This window comes from Cannabis sativa, chromosome 1, assembly GCF_029168945.1.
Source record: "Cannabis sativa cultivar Pink pepper isolate KNU-18-1 chromosome 1, ASM2916894v1, whole genome shotgun sequence".
Classification (NCBI taxonomy): domain Eukaryota; kingdom Viridiplantae; phylum Streptophyta; class Magnoliopsida; order Rosales; family Cannabaceae; genus Cannabis; species Cannabis sativa.
Genome location: NC_083601.1, coordinates 44,204,696 through 44,220,951, shown reverse-complemented (window position 1 = coordinate 44,220,951; position 16,256 = coordinate 44,204,696). Strand labels below are relative to the sequence as shown.

The 16,256-nt window shown below is 43.7% G+C and overlaps 1 protein-coding gene across 1 annotated transcript in view; it reads right to left on the bottom strand.

Annotated features, from left to right (window-relative positions):
• Positions 1 to 16,256, bottom strand: part of LOC115707345 (disease resistance RPP13-like protein 4) — a 19,651-nt gene extending 3,395 nt beyond the window's left edge. The window contains exons 1-2 of the mRNA XM_030635274.2: positions 16,108 to 16,256; positions 15,380 to 15,406 (exon numbers count right to left, since the gene is read on the bottom strand). The gene's annotated coding sequence lies outside the window, so the exon portion shown is untranslated. The remainder of the gene's footprint in view (positions 1 to 15,379; positions 15,407 to 16,107) is intronic.

Genomic DNA, 16,256 nt, shown 5'->3' with positions numbered 1-16,256 from the left:
ATTTATATATAATAAAATAAATCACATTACATGCAAAAAAAAAAATACGATAGGGTTTTTACTATTGTACATATGATTAGGTTTTCTAAATATACTTATGTTATTTAGTTGGATTTTATTCTAAATAAGAATTTACTACTATTTATCTAGGGAATTTTGATTTTATATACTTAAAAAATTAAAAAAATTTATTATTAAACCAAAAACCTAAACCCTAAAAAAACTATGCTTTTTTTTTTTCAAAACCCCAAAAATACCCCCTCACAATTCACCCATTCTCTCTCTGCATCATCTCTTTCTCTCTCTCTCTATCTCACATCCCAACCGCCCACCCTCACCACCACCTCCGACCTCCATCCTCCGACCCTCACCACCACCTCCGACCACCCGCACCAACACCCCGACCCAGCCCCACTGTCTCGGACCACCCAAAAGTCGCACCCCCTCAGCCCACTCTCTCTTCTTCTCTCTGAAATTGTAGAAAATAAAATTTCCCCCAGGTCCGATGGTCGGACAATCGGACCCCATGGTCCGACCATCGGACCTATATGTTTTATTTTTATTTATTTATTTTTTTTTTGCATTTTCAGAGAGAGGAAGAGAGACCCAGGTCCGATGGTCGGACCATGGGGTCCGATGGGTCCGACCATCGGACCTGGGGGAAATTTTTTTTTTCTGCGATTTCAGAGAGAAGAAGAGAGAGTGGGCTGAGGGGGTACGACTTTTAGGTGGTCCGAGAGAGTGGGGCTGGGTCGAGGGTGTTGGTGCGGGTGGTCGGAGGTGGTGGTGAGGGTCGGAGGTCGGAGGATGGAGGTCGGAGGTGGTGGTGAGGGTGGGCGATTGGGATGTGAGATAGAGAGAGAGAGAGAGAGAGAGAGAGAGAGAGAGAGAGAGAGAGAGAGAGAGAGAGAGAGAGAGAGAGAGAGAGAGAGAGAGAGAGAGAGAGAGAGAGAGAGAGAGAGAGAGAGAGAGAGAGAGAGAGAGAGAGAGAGAGAGATGATGCAGAGAGAGAATGGGTGAATTGTGAGGGGGGTATTTTTGGGGTTTTTAAAAAAAAGGCATAGTTTTTTTAGGGTTTAGGTTTTTGGTTTAATAATAATTTTTTTTAATTTTTTAAGTATATAAAATCAAATTTCCCTTTATATATTATATATATTGCTAAAAAAATTTCTATTTGTTTTTTTTTTTTTGGCTCGATCAGGTTATAATTGTTTGGCTCCATATTTATTCTATATAAAATATGGTTATACAACAGAATTTTTGGTTAATCAGAAATTATTGGGTGACTTTTTTTTTATTTTTATTTAAATCACTATTATGCTTTCAAATTTCAATGATTATCACTCCATTGAATATTATTAATTTTAAAATTATAATATTAAAAAAAATTAAAAACTAAAATAAAATTAACACTTGGCACGTAACATCTATCTCGTTCTTATATATGGCTGAATACCCTGCCATTTATTCTTGTTGACTGAGGTTTTCGGCAACCAATAAAATATTATAAGATTCGAGAACTGTAAGAAAATTAGAGGAGGATTTTTACGTGGTTGGGGCGTTAATGAGCCTTAGTCCACGAGTCTGTGTTATTTATGGATGTATTTAATACAGAGAATATTTTTGGTGAGTGTTTACTCTTATAAATACAGAGAATGTTCTTGGTGAGTATTTACTCTTCTTGCTCTTATGCAACCCAAAATTCTCGACCTCATTTAATGAGCTTTTAGGGGTATTTATAGTATTTTTGGTGGGGTAATCCCCAGGATTATTGTACATGTGTATTTGTAAAATCCATAAAGATGGGTATTCCCAATGAATGTACCATGAGTAATGCATGGTCAAGTCCCTAGGTGCAGTAGGGCTTTTATGTGGAATGTCCTTATTGTCTTTCGACTGATGTGACCCTTCACAGTGTAGCCGTCAATAGACTTAAATGATCATTACTTCGCAGCTGCAGATTGGGAGTTGTGCCGTCAGACTTTATTGCGTGTAGCAGTCCCAACACGCTTCCTCTCATGCGGCATTAAATGCCAATTGACTGCTCAGGGGAAGCCTGACACCTCGCGGAGATGCCTTAATATTACTTGGGCATCCGGGAGCGTATGGGGCTCAGCATGCCTTCTCCGGGAGGCGTGTCCCGGATGCTACCTTATATCACAAAGACTTTAGCAAATAATTCAAGCATTAAGACGTTCTGATCCACGTGTCCCTGTCCAGTAGGTCCACGTATATTGGGCAAAATCAGGGGCAATATTTACCCCCCAAGCCTTGTTTATTTGAAAAAGAAAACAAGGCTTGTTCAAGTGCCTCCGGTTGACCCCTCGGTAACTTGGCACGAGCCTTGAGCGCGTGAAGGTGCATTTAATGATCGCCTTTAATGCAGCGATTCACTTTTTGCAGATGTCGATTCGTTTCATGCCCATTGATTGATACTGCGGATTAATGGTGTCAGACGGATACTCAAGCGTTTCCACCGCCTTAATTACGAATCAATCCAACCGTTGATTTTTGGGAATTTGAATCGTGCGCCTCCCTAGCCGTTCGATTGGTAGGTGATAGCGCCTGTTCCTCATGCACTTTGGCCTATAAAAGCCACCATCTTTCCTTCATTTGGTTACTTTTCATTTCTTGCCAACTTTGTTCGAGTTTTTCAGAGCAAAATCCCCAGACGAAGAAAAAACCTTCGAACACTCTACAAATTTCCCTGTTATACTTCGTTCACCACTGTCAGCCTATATTTCTTTTGTTTGATCGACAACAGAACCCCCAGTTTCAACACTTCACTGTAAGTTTCTCGCATCCCTTGCTTTACTGTTCGTGTTTATGGCATGCTTTGCTTATTTGTTTGTTTTTCTAGGTTTGGTATTTGAAGTTTTTGGGAATGTATTCTTTTGAGTTTTTCACGTAACAGGTCTAGATTCACCTTCTCTGGTGCTAGGGTTACTCTTGTCACGTACTTGTTGTTATTTTTTTCAAAGGACCATACACTCTTCGTGTACTGACCTTCAAGGGCATAGAGAAGACTCCGTTTTTCTCAATTTTCTGCCATTTCTTTTTCTTTTACGCGCAATGTCGCCTTCTGTGAGTTCTTTGCACCCGACTTTTGTCCAGGAAATCCTTCTAAGGTTTTCTAGTTGACAGATGTCCGGAGGGGGCCTCTTTCCAGCGGTTAGGGGACCCCCATTCCCTTTTTTGATTTAGGGTTTGGTATGGGGCCTAATTGCTGGAATCTTAACTCTTTTTTCAGAATCAAAACATGTTTGCGTCCGACTCAAAATCGTCCAAGAAGAGTGGTAAGCGTCTGGCTACCCTTGAAGACGTCACGCTGGGTCCCGTTGCCCAGGAGGGGTATAAACCTCGGGCCACAGGATGGGAGGCGGCTGAGCTTCATTCCACCCTAACCTGCCCCCACCAGCTGGAGAACATCGTGGAGGTGGCTGGTATTAACCCTCGACATCCAGAACGTATCACCGGCCGCCCCGAGATGCGGAGACGCCCAACCATAACTATGGCGGCTTCGAGGCTTGGAGCCTGACGCACCTGATGGCCGGGGCCATGATTCCTCTTCAAGACTATTTTATTAATTTTTTAGTATTTGTCGGCCTTGCGTCATACCAACTGATTCCCCAAGCATACCGCCTGCTTTCAGGCTTGTTTATTTTTTACTCCGCCCGGGGATGGGGCTCTCCCAGTTCGGCGGAGATTTTATATTTTTATGAACTTGTTTCCGTCCCCAAGAAGGGGGACAAACTTAAAGACGGTTTTTACGGATTTCGGGCCCACCCTTCGAATGATGGGGTGGTCCCTTATAAATGGCAAACTCATGTTAAGGAGTATCGTCACCGCTTCTTCTTCGATTCTGGGTTCCGAGCTATGGAGCACCCGGAGCTTCTCACATAGTGGGCCAGGATTCCCCCTACGAGCGAACCGCGCCTACTCAGATCTTTCTCCGGAGGGCCCAGGTCTTTGCGACTTACGACCGGGCGGACCTTGACGTCGGGGGCTTAGTCACGACGGAGAACTGCCGGAAGGCCAAGCTCATCCTGTCGCACCAATCAGTGGAGGACTCTAACCTTTCTAAGGTTATCTGTCTGAATGTGAGGGTGCCTGCCGCGGAGAAGACCTTCCGGGATGAACTCATCGCCACCGCAGAGAAGAAGTACCAGGAGTATCTCTACCGGAAGGCCCAGGAGAAAGCTTATTCCAAGGCCCAGGCAGCTTCCGGGAGGCCCCTTCGCGTGGGGAGCCCGGCCGAGAGGAGAAGCCAAGCGATTGCTGGGAGGTCCCTTCGCATTGGGAGCCCGGCTGAGAGGAGGACTCCCAGGCCAAAGCCTTCGATTCAGGTGCCGAACACCGGGGCTCCTGATGCCAGTACTTCCGACTCCGGTAAGTCTCCTTTAGCAGTACATTACGTTCCTTCCGTTAGCGAATATGCCAGCCTTAGGCCTGTAGGGTTCGATGAGCGTCTCTATAGGTTTAGGATGCCCTCGACCCGGTGGGGAGACCATATGAAGGATTATTATTTTTCCAACTTAGTAGATTTCCTAGGTCGGTCCCGGAGCGGTTCGGGTCCTCCGGAGCCCGTTCCCTTGGACCCTTCGGCCTACATTTCTTTCAGCTGGTTCCGGCCTTCGGACAGCTATCTCGGGGATGATGCAGCCAGCGTTAAGATTCAGAACTTTTCTAGGGCCGAATTAGAGAGTCAGGGTAGGGCTAGCTTGATTGCTTTATTCGAGTGTTTACTGTTTCCATGGATATTCTAACACTTGCCTCTTTTCTTTTGTTATAGCAGGTAGTTCCATGGATGCCATTTTGGCCGCACTTGCCGGAGCTCACACTCCTGACGCTCCCCTTCCTTTAACTTCCTCCCAGGTGGCCACTCCCTTGAAAGCTTCTTCCAGTGCCCCTCCAAACACTATTGAATTAGTGGATAAGGAGGAGGCGCTTCCTGAGGAAGCTAAAGAAGGTCAAGAAGAGCAATGGGCTCTTCCTGAGCAAGTTGAAGAAGGTGAAGAAGAGCAAGAAGTTGCTCTGATTCGCAAGCGCAAGGGCAAGATGGTTGCCGAGGAGGTGCCCTAACGGCAGCGGAGAGCTGATACTCCGGCCCCTAGCCCTGATTCCGAGATCTCTCCCGAGGCGGAGGAATACACAGTGCCTCCTAACATAGTGCTGACTCCGATTCTGGGAGATGAGGCGAGGCAGGAACTCCGAATAGCCAAACACAACTACGCCATGGACGAGTACTCCCAGGGGCATGCTGACGTGGAGGCTTTGAGGAGGGTTTTGCGAATTGAAATGCAAAATACCCTAAGCGATCTGAACTATCAAAATCCGTGGGATCTAAATTTGGACCCCCTGTCGGATTGGTTCAATCGTTTCCTCGGCCCTACCTTGGCTCCCTTTGCCGCGGAGATGACCGGCGAGTTTGTGTCTCAGCTCACCCGGTGTGCACCCAAGCGGTTCGCTGCTTGTGCATCCTTGAACTCCATCTTTCAAGTTCAGGATCTCAGCCACTCCCTGACTGTGGTAAGTATTTCGTAGTTTACTTTTTTCCTCATTATTTTCTCTTGAGGACTTTTACTCATACTTGTATCCTTTTCCAGCTCGCTGCCGAAGTCGGCCGCCTTTCCAAGAACCTAATTAACCATGGCTTCGTCTTGTCCGAATTTGGGGGCATGGACGAAGTCATGAAGATCCTTCAGGATTTGACCGCTGAAAGGCGGACGTACCAGGAGGATGCTGAGTGCCGGGAGGCCCTTGCCAAGGCCAAGTTTGAGGAAGAGGCCAGGCGGAGGGAGGCACAAGCGGAGGCGATGATCCAGGATGAGGCCCTTCGGAGGGATAGGCTGGAGGCCAAGCACCAGGAGGAGCTGAGGGCGGAGGGCGAGGCTACTGCCAAGGCCAAACGTGAGCTTCGGGAGGCTAGGGAAGCCTTGGATGGAATGGCTGCCAAGGTGAAGTCCCTAGAGGTAGTTCACCAGGCAGACTTGGAGTCTAGGGCCAACCTGGCCGTGGAGCTAAAGGAGCTCAAGGACTTCAAAGATCAAGCCTTGAAGAAGGCTAAGAAAGATGAGCTCCTTTCTCCCGTCTCCTGCAGCCGGTGCGTCAAGCGTTTCGACGATGGCGTCTCATGGCCTGGTCTACAAATGGCCAGAACATCAAGCTCGACTTCTACCCCAAACCCGCGGAGATGATTGCTAAATTCCAGGAGAAGATGAAGAAGCTCGATGCCATGCTGGAGGCACGCATTGGTCCTCGCCTTCCTCCTCGCATCTCACATTTTTTTTTTTTTTTATTTACAGCCAATTAACTTACATTTAAGACAATTTTTATTTATAGCTGTTTATTTTGCAAGGGGAAACATTGGTTAAGGCCTGTCCCCGGGCCCTTTGTACATATTTGTAATTATTTTTTGACCTGCCCTTAGGGCTAGGATTTTATATATATATATATATGATCTTATTTGATGCACATATCTTTCTTTTGGACCTGCTTTTTAGGTCAGGATGTTTATACATATGCTTTTTTCTTTTTTGTGCATACTTTTTTTTTGACCTGCCCTTTGGGTCAGGATGTTTTACTTGACCTGTTTTTGTCTGTCCGTGTGGTAGACCTTAGTACCCCCTGAGTTGCATAGAAACTTTGTTTTTAAGGCACTCAGTTTTATTTAACATGCGGAGGTTGTATACACTTAGACGGTACAAACTCTTTAAATGAAGCCTAAGTTACATTTTTGGACTATTGGTAATATTTTCTGAGGTGATCGGCGTTCCAGGCCCTTGGCACAATGGTTCCGTCCATCCTTTTTAGCTTATAAGTGCCTGAACAAATTTCGTCCTCGATTTCATATGGTCCTTCCCAATTTGGCCCAAGTACCCCCACTCCGGGCTCCTGGGTGGCTGGGAAGACTCTTCTTAAGACCATATCTCCAATAGAAAATTTTCTATTTTTAACTTTGGAGTTAAAATATTTGGTCACCTTCTTTTGATAAGCTGCCATCCGTATTTGAGACTCGTCCCGGAGCTCTTCAACTTGATCCAGAGCTTCTTGAAGTAAAGCTTGATTCGTGGCTGGATCGTAAGTCGTTCTCCTGTGGGACGGGAATAACGTTTCTACCGGGACCATTGCTTCACAACCGTACGCCATTGAAAAAGGCGAGTGGCCGGTCGTGGTTCTGGGGGTCGTCCGGGCCAGTTGTTTTTGCAGGCCAGCAGCTTTTTCTTTAGGGTAACCTTTAGGATCTTATTGACTGCTTCTGCTTGTCCGTTTGTTTGCGGCCTTGCCACCGCGGAGAAGCTTTTTACTACTCCGTGTTGGTTGCAGAAGTCAGTAAATTCTTCGCAATCAAATTGCTTTCCATTGTCAGAGACTATTTTGTGAGGCAGGCCATATCGACACACTATGTTTTTGATAACAAAGTCTAGTGCTTTTTTAGCAGTTATAGTCTTCATGGGCTCAGCCTCCGTCCATTTGGTGAGATAGTCTACTGCTACTATTGCATACTTTACTCCTCCCTTTCCTGTTGGCAGGGACCCAATAAGATCTACTCCCCGAACCGCGAAGGGCCAGGGACTAGTCATCAGGGTAATTTCATTGGGAGGAGCTCTCAATATGTTCGCGAACCTTTGGCACGAATCACACTTTTGGACGTAGTCTATACAATCTTTTTTCATTGTTGGCAAGAAGTATCCTTGTCTCAATATTTTCTTTGAGAGACTGGGTCCTCCTGTATGATCTCCACAGAATCCTTCGTGGACCTCTAGCATGATTTGTCTAGCTTCAGGGTCCGATACACACCTTAAATAAGGCATGTTGAGTCCTCTTCGGTAGAGAATTTGATCCATCATTACATAACGGTGAGCCTGATACTAAATCTTTCGAGACAGTGCCCTTTCGTGGGGCAACTCACCTTTTTTTATGTATTCTATGATGGGGACCATCCAGCTGGGTTCTTGCCCAACCGTTATTATGGCCTCTTTTACTTTGATGCTTGGCTCTGCCAAGCGTTCCACTGGTACTACTCCCAGCCCCTCAATTTCACTATCTGAAGCTAACTTAGCTAGACAGTCCGCGTGAGCGTTCTTTTCCTAGGGGATTCTTTCTACTTTGTAGTCCGTGAACTCGTGGAGCAGCTCTCGGACTATTGTTACATACCCGGCCATTCGCTCACCACGCGTTTGGTACTCTCCCGATATCTGATTTACCACCAGCTAGGAGTCACTGTAGACTTCCACTCATTTGGCCCCTACGGTTTTCGCTAGCCTCAGCCCTGCTATCAAGGCCTCGTATTCGGCCTTGTTGTTTGAAGCTGAGAAGTCGAACCGTAGGGCTGCCTGGAGTCGAAGTCCGGTCGGGGATATCATTGCCACCCCCGCTCCGGATCCATTTTCATTGGAGGCTCCGTCCACAAACACTCTCCATGTGGGGATTGATGGTGTTTGCGTATTCGCGGTTGCCTCGGCTTCATTGCATTCGGTAATGAAGTCTGCCAAGGCTTGACCTTTTATGGAGATTCGGGAAACGTAGTGTAAGTCGAACTGACTTAACTCCATTGCCCACTTGAGGAGCCTACCGGATGCTTTTGGTTTTTGTAGGACTTGCCGGAGTGGGTGATTGGTCAGTACCTTGATCGGGTGTGCTTGGAAATATGGCCTTAGTTTTCTGGAGGCCATTAGGAGGCAGAAAACCAGTTTTTCGATAATGGGGTACCGCGTCTCCGCTCCTATCATGCGTTTGCTAACATAATACACGAGATGTTGAGTTTTCTCTTCTTCCCGGACTAGGGCAGCGCTGACAACGTGCTCGGAGACGGCCAAATATAGGAATAGGTCTTCTCCGAGAACGGGTTTTGACAGGATGGGGGGCTTGGCCATATGTTCTTTCAATTTTTTGAATGCCTCCTCGCATTCGTCCGACTATTCAAACTTTTAACACTTCTTCAATATGTTGAAGAAGGGGATGCACTTGTCTGTAGACCGGGAGATGAAACGGCTCAGGGCAGCAACCTTTCCGGTTAGGCTCTGCACGTCTTTATGCTTCCTGGGAGATGGCATGCTCAGGAGAGCTTGGATTTTTTCTGGGTTTGCCTCAATCCCCCTCTGGCTGACGATGAAGCCTAGGAATTTTCCTAATTTGACCCCAAAGGTGCATTTCTTTGGGTTGAGCTTCATGCCGTATCTCCGGACTACCTCAAAACACTCTTCTAAGTCGTCTGCATGGTTATTGCATGCTTTAGACTTGACGAGCATATCGTCCACGTATATCTCCATGTTTCGTCCCAGGAGGCCCTTGAACATCCGGTTGACCATTCTCTGGTAGGTCGCTCCGGCGTTCTTTAGTCCGAAAGGCATGACCAGGTAACAGTATACCCCCTTATCAGTTCTGAAGCTAGTGCACTCTTGGTCCGTCGTGTGCATCTTTATTTGGTTATACCCAGCGTAGGCGTCCATGAAGGATAGTAATTTGAATCCGGAAGTGGCATCTACCATCTGGTCGATCCTGGGCAGCGGGAAGCAGTCCTTCGGACAAGCTTTGTTTAGATTGGTGAAATCTATACAAACTCGCCAAGTTCCGTTCGGCTTGGGCACCAGGACCGGATTGGCTAGCCATTCCGGATAGTGTACGTCGCGGATCATGCTGTTCGTGAGAAGCTTGTCCACCTCTTTCTCTAGGGCCTCGGCCTTTACCGAGTCGAGGGGGCGTCGCTTTTGTTGGACGGGTGGCATGTCCGGGTTGACATTGAGGACGTGGGTGATGACATGTGGATTCGGTCATGTCCTCTTGGCGCCATGCAAAAATGTCGGTGGCGCCCTTCAGTGTTTTTATTATTCTTTCTTTTTCCTCCGAATCTAGGCTTTTTCCCAGCCGGAGTACTTTGGTGGAGTCGAGGTCGCACACTGATATTTCCTCGACATCCTCCATCGATTCCACAATTTTTTCGGACCCCACCCGGAGGTCCAACTCATCTTCTTCAGCCATTCCTGGCTCGATGGTTTCCCGTACCATCAGTACGGGCAGGTGGGTTGCAACATTGTAACATTGCCTTGCCTCCCCCTAGTTTCCTCTCACCATCCCTATTTCAGCTTCCTGGGTAGGGAACTTTAGGCACAGGTTCCAAATGGATGTGACTGCGCCAAAATCTACCAAGGCCAGTCGGCCGAGGATCGCATTATAAGCGATCGGGCAGTCCACCACCACAAAAGTGCAGTATTTGAACGTGCTTTGTGGGGTGTCCGGGCACAAAGTGACGGGAAGCCTCATATTTCCCATTGGGATAAGCGTTGTTCCGTTAAACCCTGTGAGTGGGAACTGCTGGGTGAGAGGTCTCGGTTCGTCAGGCCTATTGCAATGAAGGCCTCCTTGAAAAGTAAGTTCACGGAACTTCCGTTGTCAATCAGGACTCTGGCCACCACTTTATTGGCGATGGGGGTCTCAATGACCAACGGATCATGATGAGGGAAGCGCACCGTCTTGGCGTCTTCTTCCGTGAACGTGATGGGCTGATCCATCAGCCGCGGCCTTTGAGCTGGGAGTTGAGTAACCTCCCAATCCTCATTGTGCTTTACGGCCCCCGTGTACCGCTTTAGTTCTTTGCGGGTGGTTCCTCCAATATGGGGTCCTCCGGAGATCATGGCTACTCTCCCGTTGGGTCTGGGCGGCAGACCGGGGATGTGCTGGGCATCGCCGGCGGAGCAACTGGAGCCAATACTCCTGCTGCTCCCTTTGGCACAACCCCTGTCGCCTGGCACAGATTGAGGTGAGGCAGCCGATTCTTGATCCACTCATAGAGGTGGCCCAATCGGATCAGGTTTTCAATCTCGTCCTTGAGATTCTTGCACTCGTTGGTGATATGCCCAATGTCGTTGTAGTACTCGCATCTTTTGTTTGGATCCCTCCGGGAGCTGTCCTTGTATAAGGGAGGTGGTCTTCGGTAGTGCGTATTTTTCCTAGTAGCAAAGTACACACGCTCTTGGGAGTCCGTCAGCTCCGTGTACTGGGTGTACTGGGGAGTGTACCCCCTTTTTTGGCGTTTCTCCTCCGTCCGGGTGCTGCCTTTGGAGGATCGTTTACTCCTTGAGCCCTGGGAAGGGCCTACCAGGCTAGCAGTTGGAGCGGAGTGCGAGGGAGCTTGTCCATTTATCCCTGAGGGGGTTCCAAAATGGGATGATGCGGGTGCCAAGGCCTGGCCCTGACTATATCCGGGAGTAGCAGAGAACTGTATGCCGCTCATCGGTGAAGCCGCGGTCGGGACAGTACCCGAGGGCGGTGCTCCGGGCATGTACCCTGCTATCCCGGTGGGATAGTATCCTCCATAGGCCACTATTTGGGCCTCTTCAAGGTTGATATATTTTTCGACTCTCTTCTGGAAGTCCTGAAGGCTTGCAGCCCCCTCTTGTTGTAGTTCGTTCCAAAAGGGAGTCCCTGTACGGATGTCTGCCTGGAGAAGGGCAAGTTGTTGTCCGTCATCAACTTTCTTGGTCTTCGAGGCTTCCTCTCGGAACCTCTTTATGTAGTTTTTCAAGGTCTCGGTGGGAAGTTGCTTGATGTTAGTCAAGGCACTGACCTCCAGGTTAACCTTTTTGTGCGGTGACAAATTGTCTCCGGAAGTTGGTCTGCAACTTGTTCCAACAGCCCACGGATCCTGGTTCCAGCTTCTTGAACCATTCTTCCGCGGACCCGCTTAGAGTAAGCGGGAAGCACAGACATTTCGCGTCATTGTTGACTCTCATGACCGTCATGACACGGTTAAACCGTGACAAGCGGTCGCTTGGATCGGAGTTTCCGGTGTAAGCTGCCATTTCGGGCATCTTAAAATTCTTGGGGAGCTCTGCTTCCAAGATGTGCTTAGCACTTGGCTTCCGGTCCTCACAGTCTGAGTCGGAGTCGTCCCCTTTTTGTCTCCGGGAGACTCGGACGATATCTTTTCGGAGTATGGCGAGCTCCGCCATGATTCCTTCATTTAACGTTCCCGTGGAGGCGGCGGACCCGTATTTCTTTTGGTCAAGGTGATCCCGGAGGTCACCTTGATTCCCGTTGATTTGATTTCTCAAATCTACGGGAGGACATCTCTGTCCTCTTCTTCCTCTACCTCCGGGATCCTGGTGCACGGAAACGTTTTTTCGGTCCTCTCGATCCTGAGGGCCAAGACTCCCTTTTTGGAGCTTGCCCCTCTGCGGACCTTTCCCTTTCGAGAAATCTGAGCGGACCTTTCGCGGATCCTGCGCCTTTTTCTTTCGCCCAGGGGTAGAGGTAGGGTTTTTCTTTTGGTTCCCTCAACGGGATATCTTATGGGGCTAGGCTCTCTAGACCTTTGCTGTTGGGTGCTAGGCGAGGATTCCTCGGGTTCCTTGCCAGGCCCAGCAGTCATTGCCTTAGGATGCACGTGGATGCCAACCGCCTTCATGGCTTTTTGCATGGCCAGCATCACCTCTTGCATTTTTTTGGTTTTGTGCTTTTTGGGCTTCGATCTCAGCTTCGTGATCGATAGCTTTTTGCCTTGGAAGCACCAACTCTGAGTAGCTACCTTCATCGTAGGCATACTCATCGAGGTTTCCCTCGTAGTCATCGTCAGGAATTCCTTCTTCTTCCTCAGAGCCCTCCGCTGCTCTTGAGGCTACGTCTTCCTCATTTGGATCTTGAGCATCCTCTAGAGGGCGAGGTTGACGAGTACTTCTAGTCTCCACCATTTTTGTAACGTGAAGTGTATTTTTGCAGAAGCTTTCTTCAGCTCTCAATGAAAGCACCAAAATGTTGACCGAGGTTTTCGGCAACCAATAAAATATTATAAGATTCGAGAACTGTAAGAAAATTAGAGGAGGATTTTTACGTGGTTGGGGCGTTAATGAGCCTTAGTCCACGAGTCTGTGTTATTTATGGATGTATTTAATACAGACAATGTTTTTGGTGAGTGTTTACTCTTATAAATACAGAGAATGTTCTTGGTGAGTATTTACTCTTCTTGCTCTTATGCAACCCAAAATTCTCGACCCCATTTAATGAGCTTTTAGGGGGTATTTATAGTGTTTTTGGTGGGGTAATCCTCAGGATTATTGTACATGTGTATCAGTAAAATCCATAAATATGGGTATTCCCAATGAATGTACCATGAGTAATGCATGGTCAAGTCCCTAGGTGCAGTAGGACTTTTATGTGGAATGTCCTTATTGTCTTTCGGCTGATGTGACCCTTCACAGTGTAGCCGTCAATAGACTTAAATGATCATTACTTCGCAGCTGCAGATAGGGGGTTGTGCCGTCATACTTTATTGCGTGTAGCAGTCCCAACACGCTTCCTCCCATGCGGCATTAAATGCGAATTGACTGCTCAGGGGAAGCCTAACACCTCGCGGAGATGCCTTAATATTACTTGGGCATCCGAGAGCGTATGGGGCGCAGCATGCCTTTTCCGGGAGGCGTGTCCCGGATGCTGCCTTATATCACAAAGACTTTAGCAAATAATATAAGCATTAAGACGTTCTGATCCACGTGTCCCTGTCCGGTAGGGACAACAATTTTATATAGGACAATATCTACAATACTATGAGATGACATCTTATTATTGATTAATAGTTTTTTATAGTTTTTATTAAAATTTAAATGTGGGTCATAATATTAAATTACACAATATTGTTACACGTTATAATAGTAAGTGTCCTTTAGTATTTTATTTTTATTTTTATAGAGTATCAAATATAAATAAATGGTGATCTTTCATGAAAAAAAAATTGAATCAGATTTCTTAATATATCTTACAAAGTTAATTTGTGTTAGGCTTTTCACTTCTATTACCGAAATCCGTAACTAACACTAACGCACTATATGGAATGCAACACTAAACTTCTAACTAATTAATTAAAACAAAGTAAAATTCTACCGCAAAACAGAGGTATAAGTTTCTGTTCAAAATACTTTCTATGAACCACAACTCAGAAAATTTTAAATAAAAATAAAAATGTTTACTCCTTCAGACGTGTTTTGCCAATACATTGCTTATTTAGAACCCTATTTTGTAGAATTAAATCATTAATATTTATAGTTTTTCTGGAAAATCAAAGACAGGCTTATATAAATCTGACTTTGGTCAAAAATACTTTTATTATAACCAAAATCATTTAACTTTTTTTTGAGCGTAAAATCATTTAACTTTTAGTTTACAAACATATAAATTTTTATTTACTTTATAATACAAAATAAAAAAACTAATAAAGAAAACAAAAACTAAAACTCATTATATTAAAAAAATAATTAAAAACTTAATTGTTATTTCTCGCCCTTCTCCCTCCCCAATTTTTCGTGTTCCCTTTCTCACCATGTGTTTGAGCTTTCATTCTTTTTTTCCGGGCTAGATAATAGATATTATATGTATTTTTCTTAAGAAAAGTATTTTCATTTTTTCATTTCCAAACTTATTCAAATATAATTTATTATTTAATATAAAACCTAGCTAAGTGAATATTTAAAAATAATTTTGACCAAAATTATGTGTTTTGTAAAAATTATTTATTGAACTTTTTATTTTGATAAATGACAAAATAGATCTTGTATTTTTAATTAAAATGATAAAAATAGAATTTTAAGCTCAATTTTCGATATTGTTTTTAATATAAAAAATTTAAAGGTAATTTTTAATAAGAACAGATACAAAAAGTGTACTTATCAAAAAAAAAAAAAAACATACAAAAAGTGTAAACAATTTTGTTATAACACATCTAGATCGTATTATTATTAAGTTTTATTTTAATGAAAAATAATTTATGGTTCTATTTATACAATTTTGAAAAATACATAATCTATATTGTTATTCAACAAAATAGGGGGTAAAAAGTTCGAAATAGTATTTACTCAAATTAATTTAGGGGCTTACTTTTTAATTTTTTTAAACAAAACTCTGATCCAAAAATTAATTATAGTAGCATTTAATAACACTTTTGTTTTTAAATTTTTTAATCACAAAAATAAAAACAAAATTTTTGTTGAAAAATAAAAAATGTAATCTACAATTACTTTTATTTTTTAATTTTTAAAAATAAAAAATGAAAGTGTGTTCAATAAAATTCATTATTTTTATTTGATTTTATTTAAGTCTGGTCCGAAACGGAATCGGGGTCCGAGTTAGTGTTTGGGTCGGAGTTTGGGTTAGTCTAGGTTAGGGTGGGTGTGTAAAATATTAATAAAAAAAATTATTTAAAAAAAAATTGAAAGTAATTTTTTAAAAAAAATTAAAATTTTAATTCTCAATCAAAAAAAAAAAAAACTATTTTTATAAAATATAATTTTAGAAGGTATTTTTATTTTTCTAATATTAAAAACAAAAAACCAACAAAAGATCAAAACAAAAGGTCTGAATAAAAATACAGATCGCCGAAATAAAAGCTTACCCGTACTCAAAGAATTAACCAACAAACCTGCATAATTAGAAGAGAACACATTTTTAATAATAATGATAATAATAAATTATAAAGTAATACTAATGATATGTATGTGCAGAGACTCACAGTGCACATATACAATTTTTTTTACCAAAAAAATAAAAAATACGGTCATCTCGATCGATAAGAAAGAGAGGCTCGGTAGTTATGTTTTAGAGGAAGAACCAAAAATCCTAAAAATATATAATAATGATAAAAAAAAAAAAATTAAAAAAATGATAAGGTACAGATCTCATTCTTACTCTTTTGCCTAATTAATATAATATAAGTTTCATCCGCTGTACTAGTACACTGAAACAAAAGTTAAGATAACTGAACTCATGCAATCAAAATAAGAACAAGTCTTTCAAATCATTTTTTTTAGGATAAAAACTTGTTAAACAGATAAGTCATTTACAAATAACAGAGTTTAGAGATGGAGGAAAAGAATATCCAAGCTCTTTCAAATCATCTTTATTAGTCATATTATTTCAATATTTCGAAAAAGAAGTAAGATATATAAATATATACTTTATAGAGGAATCAATCGAGAGTTTTGAAAAAAGACCTGTACCTAATATATGATGGAGTAGTGTGGGAAAAAATTATTATTATTAGTTAAGAACCAAATGATGGTAGTATGTAATATATATATAAATATATATATGTTGTTTTAATTAGTTCAGTTATGTACTTACGGATCTCGTGGGGATCGTGTGCGAAGTGTCCTTTGAATTAGTGTTTGGCCAAAGTGATCTCTGGCCGAGTTTTCCAGAACTCGATCCCTCAAATTGTTATTTCAAAGCATATAGTGAACCCAGTCCCATACAGAGATGCAATATATATA